The following is a 12,520-nucleotide window of genomic DNA, read 5'->3' on the forward strand; positions in this document are numbered from 1 at the left end:
ACAACAATCAGAGTAACAACAAATTAGGATTCACAACAACACAAACTTAATGAACCATTATAGCGATAAAGAAATAATCACAACATAAATAAATCTACACACACCACTAATCCAATAACACCTTATTTGGAGAGTGTGCACAACTCTCTGATCAAGGTTGTGGCAAAAAGATCGAAGGCTAGATAATACTTAGAACATTAAGATTGTATTAATCAAAAGGAAAATACAGAAGTCTATTGTTACATTCTCAAAGGAAAACCTTCAATATATGATCTGCTCCCTATATGTGTTATCTCTCTTTTCTCTCTGATTTGTGTCTTTTAAATATACAAACAAGACTAATGTGGAACGACATGTATGGATTGACATTTGTTGAAGTTGATGTAGGTTGAGTTGATGCTGAAAGTGATGCGGAAGGTGGAAGTCATGCAAGCTAAAATAAAGTAATCAGAAAGTGTAGCAGGATTTCCTTCCCCCCAATTGATTAGTTTCTGTGTCATCAAGATTTCTATAACACATCTCATGAGTATGCTCAATCAATAATTCATCACCTCAATTACCTCACTATATATAAAAGTGACATAATCATGATGTGAATGGCATGGGAAAGTAATGGATAAGAAAGGAAAGGATGCATTCCCTATACCCATAAGCTTTGGTTTTTATGAGCACAAAAATTATGAAAATTAGTTATCATTCTTTGCTTCTCAAGGTTTGACCAATTACCTGGGATTCAAAATCAGAATTAGGCATCTTTATTCTACCCTCAAATAGTAGTGGGTTAATCTATGAATAAATGGTAACTGATTGGGCAAAGCAACTATATTTGGTTAAAGATATGATACTTGTAGAATAAAGGAATGATAGATTACATGATACAAAATGTCAAATATCAAATATCTTAAAAGTTCATCCCTGACATGTAAAATAAATATTTATAACTGAATAATATATATGGACCATAACCATTATCATCTAAGAACTCATTAAATATTACCCCATGAACTATGAGTTCTAGAAAACCTAATATATGCAACAATGGGCTTTATTGGCAGTTAGTTTTGAGAAAACAAGGTAACCAAGTAGATCATAGTGTTGAATTAACTTCTATACCATAGGCATAGCCACTACTACCAGCGTACATCCATAGCCTTGATAGGGATTCATTTTTAACCCATTGAGATGCGAGTGTCCCATCTATTAGAAATAAGTACATAGTTACAAAAGAATTTCAATTTACTTAGATTTCTATTAAATATCATTGTTCTATATTGGTAACCAGTTAATAACAATTCCATTCACGAGAACTAACAAAAGTGAGAAATTCGGCTCGTGATGATACCTCTTGTTCTTTTGTTTTATGATCGAATGCCATTAACCTGGCTTCTTGACTAGTAGTGGTAATGTCACTCTATTAGGACCTATGATCATGATAGGTTAGCTCATGATGAGACCTCTAATCCTCCAGTTGGCTATTTATGTTTAAAATTCAGCTATGATTTTTGTTAATCATTAAAATATTACTTAATAGATGGGATGGCAGGCCAACTCCTTAAGAGCTAGGGATGGTGTAAAATGTTTTGTAGTAACTATTTTCAACTTGGGTAGCATTGCTTCTCAAAAACTAATGACCTTCAAATGATTGTTTATAAATAAATTTTGATTTTCTAAAATTGCGGTTGAGGAGTAGTTCATTAGATAGTGACAAAAATATTTAAATACAATTTTGTGGTCATCATCATAAATTTTACAAGATTAGAGACTTGACCAATTAGCAAATTTGAAAGTTGACATGATGAAATCATCTTTGCATAATTATTCCTTAAAAATAAGACTATGTTTATAGATAAACAAAGATAAATTGACTGCCCAATCATTGTGTCAAACGGGACCTAGACCATTAAAAGTTAGTCGTTTACGAAGGCGGAGGAATTGCCCGGATGACCAAAAGTGGCTAGAATCCGGGTAAAACAATTTCAAAAAAATGTTGTAGAGGCACTGCTAGAATCATGTTTTTGATGGTGGAAATGGATTCAACACCATCAAAAACGTCTGAAGCACCTAAAATTTTGAAGTTTAACAACAGTAACTTGGATTTACAAAAATCCTTGCTAGATTTTCTCAAAATATGGCTGAAATTTTCATGACTTTTAGGGAAAAAAGCAGTCTCATTAGACTAGGAAATTAAAAGTATTTCCCATTCACCAAGTTAATGTTGTCGTACATGATTCAAGTTCCAATGTGTGTGGATAAGTGTGCAAGGTATGGTGGGGGTTACTGATTGTTATGGATTATGGTGGTAATAATCGTGATATGTATGAGTTGATGCGAGGTTTAATAACAATGATGACATGACATCATTTCTATTAAATATGCAACCTTTGCGATTAAATATGATACCTCCCTCCAACTAAAGTATGACCATCCTCGGTCATGGTTGGTCATGTCATAAGTGAAATACAAACCAAATGCACAGTGTCGATCGGGAATGTACTTGGCGACTTACCTTGGTGGAGTATCAACATGGGTGGAGTAACAACATTGGAGGAGTAACAACACCGACGAAGTAACAAAATTGGCAAAGTAACAACACCTATAGAGTAGCAACATTTGCAGAGTAATAGCACTAATGGAGTAACAACACTAACGAAGTAACAGTGTCGGTGGAGTAACAACACCATAATAGTTTTTTATATTAAATACGAGGAAACCATACGCTGATAAGACTGGGGACAAAATGAATAGATGTGGAGCAGCATCATGAAACTTAATAACTTCCTTCTTTTATTTTGAGAACAAAAAATGTGATTTTGAAGTAAACAATACCTAAAACATAAAAACATAAGAGAAATCAGAAAGGAAACAACACTTTATTGAAAGCAATAAATAAATAAATAACTTAAGTTACAATGGTTGTGATTTTGGTTGCAGCAATGTTTTTTTTATCCTAAGAGAATCATCAATCTGTTCCAATGGTGAATGAAAATGATCTTTTGGAAAGAAAAGATGATGGACTCAGTAGTAACTTACTTGAACCTCTGAAGAGTATGCTGAAATTTCTCACACCAACTTGAGATATATGAGGACACGCGACTCCTTCACTCCTTCAACTCGCTTTACAGTCTTGACCATGACCACAGGTGATCTTAAAACGAACTGTCCTCAGATAGGCGGCTCAGCAGGCTTCAGAATTAATACAAATAAAGATATTACATACCAAGTTATGCTTCAGAGTAGAGCGTATTAGTCTCTGGTCTCTAAAAGCACAGAATACAAACACTCTTTCACACACTCACACTCTCAATGATTATTTACATATGAACACACTCTTACTTATAATAACTAAAAGCATATGAGAATTATTGAGGGTCCTTGTCAAACATTACTTAGTCTGGACGGTGTCTGCTCAATATTCTCGGGTACAATAATTTAAAGAAAATGCACTACCAAGGTCCCATCGGACTTCGGTCACTATCATAATCTGATCCGGGATCATATTCTTCGAATGAAGAAGGAATTTTTTGATTTAACCAAGATTGATTTAACCATTTCAAATATTCGTCCTCCCATGTGGGGTCATGTTGTTCTTGAGCATCTTGGTACATTTCTACAAACACGGTTTCCTTTTCCTCAGATACCTTCTCTTTTCCTTTTGTTGTAGCTGCTTTTTCTTTTGTCATGACTGTAGAAGATTCCCCTTTTAGTGGTGCTCGCGAAGCTTGTCATGTGTCAAAATTTATCATATTTGTCGTGACATAAATATTCTTTTGTGGAAAGATGTATTAATTGTCGGCTTTAGTCCACCTGTTAACATAGGCAAATGGGTCTATCTCTATGTCAAGGAAGGAATCCTTTTCATTTTTTCGGAAGTCAGGCATTGTTTGAACTCACATTTCCACTCCATCTAATAATTCCCATTTGAAAATTTGGAACATGATGACAGAGCGTTTGATGGCACATTGGACCCACAACTTGCAATTATGATTGATATTTTATTGTTGTTGCCAACGTAATTCAAAAATCATGGATGAACATACTGTAGTTGACAATAATATATTTATCAAACAAACTACATCATCACTCCAATTTCCGGCCATAACACTAATAGTAATTAAGGTCTTCTGATTAATCAACAATTTAATTACTTCAAATCTTCCTTGAAGCATTTCCAATGTTCTGATCATTGATAATTTTTTAGGCAGCCTGAGGGTGTGGAATTCCTTGAGCCAAAGCATAATTTTCTTGATTTCTTCTTGATTGTTGGCTACAACGGATGCAGCAACTCTGTTAGGGCTATACATTTGTGCAAAAGAATTTAGTACAATGTGATTTCCGAATTCCATACTTTAATAATCCCATGGTGTAGAGAAAGTTCTCAAATATTGTAATGTCCTTTCAACACATTGAGAGGCTCCAGTTTGTGGCTTCTTTTGACAACGGCCTTCTCTTATTTCCAAATCTTCAAATGGTTCAAACAGTTCATATTAGGGAAATGAATCTATACCTACAAAGTTTTCATCATTTCTTTGTAGAAATGCAGCTTCAAGTTCTTCAAAGAGATCAAGAATTCTTAAAGACTTTAAAAATCTTCCCACTCTTTGAGTCATATTAATTTCTTCTAAATCTAACATTTTAGCAGATGTGTAAACAACAAAAGAGAAATCTATTCCTCCAATTATCTAATAATAATTTAGAGTTTGCAGAACCTTGATCATGGCTTCAGTGTATTCTTTGGTCCTGTAGTCATCAAGAGTTTTAAAATATAATTTCACTTTCATATTAGGTAGAGGATATACCTTTACCAACTCTTCATCTAGACCCAACAAAACACCAACATTTTTGGACTGCCAGGCTTGACATCTCTGTATCCACTGATTCCTTCTAAGTCTCAGCCCAACAATCTTTTTCATTTCATCAACAATGTCGCCAAGAATTAATTCAAGAATCTGAAATCTTTTGAAAATGTTTCAAAATTATCATCTGCAAGAGTCTTACCAGGGAGATTAAAAATATCAGTTCTTTGCCGATGAACATGGACTTTGTTCATTTCTCTGGTAAGAGAATCATCCAAATAATTGGAGTTACCTGGAACCCATTCAACATCAAAATCATACATTTGAAACCAAATTTTCCATGCCAAGAGTCGTCCTCGTGCGCGTTGTTTTGAAATTTTTGCAGACAAGAAATATTTGAAATTCATTGAATCTGTTCTTATCAGGAACTTGGCAGGGGCTAAATATAACTCAAATTTTTGTATGCCATTAAAAATGGCAAGAGTTTCTTTTTCTGTTGGAAAATAATTTTTCTGGTGAATTAAAAATTCTCCAGATGCATAAGCACATAAAATTTCTTCATTTTCTCCCTTTTTTTCAAAAAGGACTGCTACCCAAAAATTATCAGAGGCATCAGTCTGAAGGATGAGGAATCCATTACCTGGAGGTTTAAGCACAGGGAGATGTTGGCATTCAGCTTTTAACAATCGAACTACTATTGTGGCTTCTGGTGACCATCCAGAATGCAAATGCTTGCGAATTGGAGTAGGTTTTTTCTGAAAGTCTAGGAATATATTTATGCACATAATTGAGTATTCGTAGAAAACGTTGAATCATTTTGACATCTTGCAATTGATCAGGAAATTCAGATATCGTGGTCAACACATGGGGGTGCATCTGAATTTTTCCATTTATAACATGAATACCTAAATAACCAATACTATCTTAGAACAAAATCATTTTCTTCTCTGAAAAAACAATACCATGTTGTTTTGCCTCTTCAAGGAATATCTGCAAATGCTTCAGATGTGACTCAAGATCTTGACTGTGAACCAAAATATCATCAATATATACAACAATAAAGTCATATTTACCAAAGATATGATCCATTCTTCTTTGGAAGAATGTTGGAGCATTCTTCAAACAAAACTGAACTACTCTCCATTGGTAAAAACTGGCGGGACATGTAAAAGCGGTTTTGTGTCGATCTTCTTATTTGATTTGTATCTGGTAATAATCAGATTTCATGTCAAACTTATTGAAGATCTTACTGTTCTGGATCTTCTGCATTATCGTTTCCTGGCGTGGCAGAGGATAGTTAAAGCTCTTTGTAATTTCATTCAAAGGCTTATAATTACTAACCATTCTATCTTTTCCTCTGATTATTTCAGAGTGATTTATCACAAGGAAAGCAGAAGAAGAATAATGTGAAGAACTTGGCTCAATCAATTGAAGATTTCATAATTCTTCAATCTTCTTTCTTATTTCTCTTTCATCATTTCGAGTGCAAGGTATCAGTTTGCGTTTAACCCCATTATCATGGAGAGTGATTATTTCTTGTTGGGGACTCTTCACACTCAAGAATGCTTGAGTATTCTCATAACAACATTTCAACAATTCATCAAAAATAGTAATTTGTTCAGGAGACCAATCAGGATTTCTATTTGCTTTTTGTTTTGACTGACACCTTTTCTCATAAATCTGCAATACTTCTTGCCAGTCATGGGACTCATTTTGGGGTTTCTTGATCCCTTCCTTCTTCTGACTATTTTCTCTTCTAGCTTCACAATTAGCCAGGGTCAATCTTTGAACTCTCTGGTATAGTTTGTAAACATGGCCAATCTATTACGCTCTTTCTCATCTATAGATCGCAAGGTTATAACTGAAGTTTCTGCTCGCTCTCTTGAATCTGACATAGACACTACTGAAACTCATGAAGCCATTGAAAATCCTCAGAATTGGAATCCTCCCGTTCTTCATGCTACTGATGTCTATAAAATGCCTCTATCTTTTGTCTTCAAACGAAAATCTTTTCTGAAAGAGGTAGAAGTTACTATCAAAATTTTGGTCCTACAGTTCAAATAACTGCTCTGAATTTATTCTCTGATGATGAAATTAAAAAATTTCGACAATATGTTAAGGATCAAAAGTATGCTTATCTTCATTTTGGTGGTATAAGAATTGGTCTTGCTCCTCTGTTCCGACATGGCTTAAATAGCCCTTGCATTACTGAACTCTTTGATACCCATCATCAAACTTGTGACAGTGCACGAATAGGAACTATTATGGGAAATCTTTCCACTGGATGTCAATATGGTACAATATTTCCTAATTACTCTATCAGTTTCAATGATGTCCATCTTAAAGATTGTTGGAAACTCTTAGTGGGAGTTCAAGGTCTCAAAATGATAGAAGATAGTGAGTATCTTTCTACATTAGTTCAAGCTTATTTCCAGTTAACCAACACGGCTCATCCTAAATTGAAACATCTTGTTTTAAAATATTGTGTCACTGTTGGTCTGTCCAATGCACAAGTTGATGGTGTTTTATATGATCCGAATGAATTGCCAAGCAATTGGTATTTTCAATACAAGTCACTTACAGATGACAAAAATCCTGAGTCTAAGATTAAACGAGTCTCTATTGATAATGGTCAAGTCAAGCTAATTCCCAAAAAATTAGAGATTCCTCGACCCATTGTCAGGCCTCGTCGTTTTGTAATTCCTGTACCTCCAACTAAAGCATCGTCTTCTAGAAGTGTTGAGTTACCCCCATTCGAAGAAGTTAGTCTTTCTGAACCACAGTTGTCTCCGACCGAATTGTATATACCAGAATCAAAACCCTTTTTAGCTGTAAATAAAATGCATAGTATTTCTCATACCCAATATCTTCCTGTCGAAGAATGGCAGTATGCCAACCGTCGTTTTGTAAAAGGTGGGAAATGGCCCCCTAAGACAAAGTTTTGCACTACCTCTTCTACATCCAAACAGCCAGCAACTCGAGCTGATTGTGCTCCTCTCATAGAGCATAATGCACAAAACACCAATGAGTTAGATCAGACTTACCAAATAGGTAATTACCTTACAACATGGTGTGCACATGCAGAAGAAGTCCTTGATGATCTAGGATCTCAGAGTGAGTTGATTTTGGCTAATCTTAAGCTTCTCCATGATGAACAGTAGGAAGAAAAACACAGGAAAGAAGCCAAACATAAGAAAAAAGAAAAGAAAAGGAGATAATCCAAAACTCCCAAATTCTATATATCCATGGATGCCCCTAACTACTGGGATATAGATGAAAAATAGGAAGGAAGTGAAGGTGAGTCCAGTTCTCAAGCTTAAAGGAGATTAGAGCCAGTAAAGTCTATCAATTTTCAAAAGCCAAAAAGTGAAATAGCCACTTTAGGAAATGTTGCCTCTAAATTTCCATCCTTCATTTTTCCATCTCTCCAAAAAGCCAATGTACTTCGAGAAGTCCATAAATACCCAAGGGTTGAAGAAGATCTGTTTGCAGCCAATTCCACTCGATATGTTCTTGATTTAGAACAATCGACAAATCCAGCCGAGCCTATTCGAATTTGGATTGGTTCCCTTTATCATATGCAAGTTGTGTCTAGATTAGATAATATTTTTATATTTTCCCTAGTAGAAAAAAGAATGGCCGGAATTGTCCATGACTGGTGGATGGGACCATTAGAAGAAGAAAGGATGAATGTAGCTGTGGCAGGATTAGCTACATTAGAATTGCTACTCAAAACTCAGTTTGTTCCTGAACCAACTGATGAAAGGAAACCAATTATAACAGATTTAACAAGAATGGAATTGAAGGATTTGAAATTTTTAGAATAGTTTGGTAATGATTATATGGCAAAGATTAATAAAGCTAATATTACCAATGATTCTACTCAAAATATTTCCTTCTTGTCAAAACTGCCTGGAAATTTAGGTGATATGATCATGGAAGATCTAGAAGTCCAAGGCAAAAAGGTTGACCAAAATTACTGGATAGATCTCTTATTTAGGTGTCAGGAAAAGGTTAAATATCTTTTTTGGTAGAAGAAAGCCCAAGACTTTTCTCCTGGTCTTGATGTATGTCGTTCTATACTCCCATGGACACCATTTAAAAAGAGAAAATCCAAAAGGTATGGTAAGTTCAGACCCAAGAGAGTAGCTAACCCTAGAATACCATTCAGAAAGTTCAAATATTTGAAAAAATGCAGGCAACCAAAGAGAGACAATGCATGTTTTATATGCAAGCAAGAAGGTCACTTGAAAACATCCAAAAAGCTCTTCGAACAAGTTGAAAGCATGTATATAAATTGAAGATTTTGTAGATAACTGGTCTATTGTTGATTCCCAAGATGAAGTGTCAGATGTATTTATTTTAACTGATGCTTCATTGTCTAATACTGAGTCAGTCCCAGATATTTGTCAGAAAATGAACATTTTCTATAATTGTTTGTTCTAGTCCCGAGTTATAAACTATAGACATAGTCTAAAGCCATCCAGGAAGCCTTCAAAAATCTCTTGTTCTACAATTGCTAAGTAAATAAAAGTTGTTTTATTCAATCTCTGGTATAGTTTGTAAACATGGCCAATCTGTTACGCTCTTTCTCGTCGATAGATCGCAAGGTTATAACTGAAGTTTTCGCTTGCTCTCTTGAATCTGACATAGACACTACTAAAACTCATGAAGCCATTGAAAATCCTCAGAATTGGAATCCTCCTATTCTTCATGCTACTGATGTCTATAAAATGCCTGTATATTTTGTCTTCAAACGAAAATCTTTTCTGAAAGAGGTAGAAGTTACTATCAAAATTTTGTGTCCCGCAGTTCAAATAATTGCTCTGAATTTATTCTCTGATGATGAAATTAAAAAATTTCGAAAATAGGTTAAGGATCAGAAGTATGCTTATCTTCATTTTGGTGGTATAAGAATTGGTCTTGCTCCTCTGTTCCGACATGGCTTAAATACTCCCTGCATTGCTGAACTCTTTGATACCCATCATCAAACTTATGACAATGCATGAATAAGAAATATTATGGGAAATCTTTCCACTAGATGTCAATATGGTACACTATTTCCTGATTACTCTATCAGTTTGAATGATGTCCATCTTAAATATTGTTGGAAACTCTTAGTGGGAGTTCAAGGTCTCAAAATGATAAAAGATGGTGAGTATATTTCTACGTGAGTTCAAGCTTCTTTCCAGTTAATCAACACGGCGCATCCTAAATTGAAACAACCTGTTTTAAAAGATTGTGTCACTATTGGTCTGTCCAATGCACAAGTTGAAGGTGTTTTATATGATTCGAATGAATTGCCAAGCAATTGGTATTTTCAATACAAGTCACTTACAGATGACAAAAAGCCCGAGTCTAAGATTAAACGAGTCTCTATTGATAATGGTCAAGTCAAGCTAATTCCCAAAAAATTAGAGATTCCTCGACCCATTGTCAGACCTCTTTGTTTTGTAATTCTTGTACCTCCAACTGAAGCGTCATCTTCTAGAAGCATTGAGTTACCCCCACTCGAAGAAGTTAGTCTTTCTGAACCACAGTTGTCCCCGACTGAATTGTATATACCAGAATCAAAACCCTTTTTAGCTGTAAATAAAATGCATCGTATTTCTCATACCCAATATCCTCCTGTTGAAGAATGGCAGTATGCCAACCATTGTTTTGTAAAAGGTGGGAAATTGCCGCCTAAGACAATGTTTTTCACTACCTCTTCTACATCCAAACAGCCAACAACTCGAGCTGATTGTGCTCCTCTCATAGATCATAATTCACAAAACACCAATGAGTTAGATCAGACTTACCAAATAGGTAATTACCTTACAACATGGTGTGCACATGCAGAAGAAGTCCTTGATGATCTAGGATCTCAGCGTGAGTTGATTTTGGCTAATCTTAATCTGCTCCGTGATGAACAACAGGAATAAAAACACAGGAGAGAAGCCAAACAGAAGAAAAAATAAGAAAAAAGGAGAGAATCCAAAACTCCCAAATTCTCTATATCCATGGATACCCCTAACTATTGGGATATAAATGAAAAACAGGAAGGAAGTGAAGCTGAGTCTAGTTCTCAAGCTAAAAGGAGATTAGAGCCAGTAAAGTTTATCAATTTTCAAAAGCCAAAAAGTGAAATAGCCACTTTAGAAAATGTTGCCTCTAAATTTCGATCCTTTATTTTGCCATCTCTCCAAAAAGCCAATGTACTTCGAGAATTCCATAAATACCCAAGGGTTGAAGAAGATCTATTTGCAGCCAATTCCACTGGATATGTTCTTGATTTAGACAAATCTACAAATCTAGCCGAGTCTATTCAAATTTGGATTGGTGCCCTTTATCAGATGCAAGTTGTCTCCAGATTAGATAATATTTCTATATTTTCTCTAGCAGAAAAAAGAATGGTCGGAATTGTCCATGACTGGTGGATGGGACCATCAGAAGAAGAAAGGATGAATGTAGCTGTGGCAGGATTAGCTACCTTAGAATTACTACTCAAAACTCAGTTTTTTCCTAAACCAACTGATGAAAGGAAACAAATTATAACAAATTTAACAAGAATGGAATTAAAGGATCTGAAATTTTTAGAACAATTTGGTAATGATTATATGGCAAAGATTTATAAAGCTAATCTTACCAATGATTCTACTCGAAAGATTTCCTTCTTGCCAAAACTACAGGGAAATTTAGGTGATATGATCATGAAAGATCTAGAAGTCCAAGGCAAAAAGATCGACCACTTACTAGATAGATCTCTTATTCAGGTGTCAGGAAGAGGTTAAATATCTTTGTTGGCAGAAGAAAGCCCAATACTTTTCTCCTGGTCTTGATGTATGTCGTTCTGTACTCCCATGGACACCATTTAAAAAGAGAAAATCCGAAAGGTATGGTAAGTTCAGACCCAAGAGAGTAGCTAACTCTAGAAGACCATTCAAAATGTTCAAATATTTGAAAAAACACAGGCAACCAAAGAGAGACAATGCATGTTTTATATGCAAGCAAGAAGGTCACTTTGCTTGAAAATGTCCAAAAAGCTCTTCGAACAAGTTGAAAGCATGTATATATATTGAAGATTTTGTAGATAACTGGTCTATTGTTGATTCCCAAGATGAAGTGTCAGATGTATATATTTTAACTGATGCTTCCTTGTCCGATACTGCGTCAGTCCCAGATATTTGTCAGAAAATGAACATTTTCTATAATTGTTCTGAATTATGAAAATGAACCAGAATTGCACTACAGTGATGAATATAGCTCGGATGAATACACAGATGAGACATCTGAAGATGATATTGTCTCTGCTCTAACCTCTGTTTGTACAGATCAAGGTACTAAGAATTCAATATCCGTTTTAAATTCTCTGCCTCCATAGTCCACATTGAATTCTTTATGCCCGTATCCAAAGACAGTTTCCCCCTCACCCTCATCTATGCCTGGTTCCACATCTGTTAATAACGACGAAATTTCATTCCCCAAAAAGATTGTTAAAACTAACAATATTTTATATATTCCTGTTGAAGTTCTCGTCAAAGGAGAATGGATTGCTGTGGATGTTTTCATAGACACAGGCGGCTCCAAAAATTTAGCTCGCCCTTCCTTATTTAAAGGTTTATGGAAACCTTTATAGAATATTTTGATTTCTGAGATCATTGGTGGCTCTGTCAATCGCACCCATTATGTTGATAATGTTTCTTTGAAAATTGGGGGGATTATTGTCAAATTTTTTGCAATTCAAC

Source organism: Pinus tabuliformis, chromosome 8 (genome assembly GCF_031772625.1).
Source record: "Pinus tabuliformis cultivar Carrire ecotype Pingquan chromosome 8, CPIR1, whole genome shotgun sequence".
Classification (NCBI taxonomy): domain Eukaryota; kingdom Viridiplantae; phylum Streptophyta; class Pinopsida; order Pinales; family Pinaceae; genus Pinus; species Pinus tabuliformis.